Here is a 2,047-nt window from a genome sequence, read left to right as displayed (position 1 = left end):
CTCCTTCTTGATCCAGCAAGGGGAGAGGAGAAGTTGAGGGAGAGCTCCGATAGCACGACGCCGTGGTGGTGGAGCTTGTGGTATTTCTGCAGGGCTTCACCAAGCTCTACGGAGGAGGAGGAGGTGTTGGGGAGGGAGGGGCTGTGCCAAGGGAAGGGGTGCAGCAGCCCGCCCACCCCCACCCCCCCCCCCCCTCTATTTATAGGGTTAAGGGGAGAGGGGGCCGGCCCCTCTAGATCCCATCTAGAGGGGGCGGCTAGGAGGGGGAAACTTGCCCCCCAAGCAAGGTGGAGGCGCCCCCTCCCCTAGGGTTTCTAAACCCTAGGCGCCTTGGGCCCTTGGGGGGTGCACCAGCCCACTAGGGGGCTGGTTCCCTCCCATATTCAGCCCATTAAGTCCCCCGGGGCAGGTGGCCCCACCCGGTGGACCTCCGGACACCTTTCGGTGGTCCCAGTACAATACCGATAACCCCCAAAACCATTCCGGCGACTGAAACTGGACTTCCCATATATAAATCATCACCTCCGGACCATTCCGGAACTCCTCGTGACGTCTGAGATCTCATCCGAGACTCTGAAAAACCTTCGGTAACCACATACAATTTCCCATAACAACTCTAGTGTCACCGAACCTTAAGTGTGTAGACCCTACGGGTTCGGGAACCATGCAGACATGACCGAGACATTCTCTGGCCAATAACCAACAGCGGGATCTGGATACCCATGTTGGCTCCCACATGTTCCACGATGATCTCATCGGATGAACCACGATGTCGGGGATTCAATCAATCCCGTATACAATTCCCTTTGTCCATTGGTATGTTACTTGCTCGAGATTCGATTGTCGGTATCCCTATACCTTGTTCAATCTCGTTACCGGCACGTCTCTTTACTCCTTCCATAACGCATGATCTCGTGGCCAACTCATTAGTCACATTGAGCTCATTATGATGATACATTATCGAGTGGGCCCAGAGATACATCTCCGTCATTGACAAATCCCAGTCTCGATTCATGCCAACCCAACAGACACTTTCAGAGATACCTGTAGTGCACCTTTACAGCCACCCAGTTATGTTGTGACGTTTGGTACACCCAAAGCATTCGTACGTATCGGGGAGTTGCACAATCTCATGGTCTAAGGAAATGATACTTGACATTAGAAAAGCTCTTAGCAAACGAACTACACGATCTTGTGCTATGCTTAGGATTGGGCCTTGTCCATCACATCATTCTCCTCATGATGTGATCCCGTTATCAATGACATCCAATGTCCATGGTCAGGAAACCATAACCATTTATTGATCAACGAGCTAGTCAACTAGAGGCTCACTAGGGACATGTTGTGGTCTATGTATTCAGACATGTATTACTGTTTCCAGTTAATACAATCATAGCATTAACAATAGACAATTACCATGAACAAGGAAATATAATAATAACCATTTTTATTATTGCCTCTAGGGCATATTTCCAACAGTCTTCCACTTGCACTAGAGTCAATAATCTAGTTCACATCACTATGTGATTGTAATGAATCCAACACCCATGGGGTTTGATCACATCATGCTTGTGAGAGAGGTTATTAGTCAAGGGTCTGAACCCTTCAGATCCGTGTGTGCTTTACAAATCTCTACGTCATCTTGTAGATGCAGCTACCACACACTATTTGGAACTATTCCAAATAACTGTTCTACTATATGAATCTGGTTTACTACTCAGAGTCATCTAGATTGGTGTCAAAGTTTGCATCGACGTAACCCTTTACGACGACCTCTTTTACCACCTCCATAACCGAGAAAAATTCCTTAGTCCACTAAGGATAACGTTGACCGTTGTCTAGTGATCCATTCCTTGATCACTCTAGTACCCCTTGACTTACTCATGGCAAGGCACACTTCAGGTGTGGTACACAGCACAACATACTGTAGAGCATAGGGGACGACCTTCGTCCTTTCTCTCTCCTCTGCCGTGGTCAGGTCTTGAGTCTTACTCAATACTCACACCTTTTAACACAGCCAAGAACTCCTTCGTTGCCGATCTATTTT

The sequence above is a fragment of the Triticum dicoccoides genome, chromosome 7B (genome assembly GCF_002162155.2).
Source record: "Triticum dicoccoides isolate Atlit2015 ecotype Zavitan chromosome 7B, WEW_v2.0, whole genome shotgun sequence".
Taxonomy (NCBI): Eukaryota; Viridiplantae; Streptophyta; class Magnoliopsida; order Poales; family Poaceae; genus Triticum; species Triticum dicoccoides.
This window is presented reverse-complemented; position numbering follows the sequence as displayed.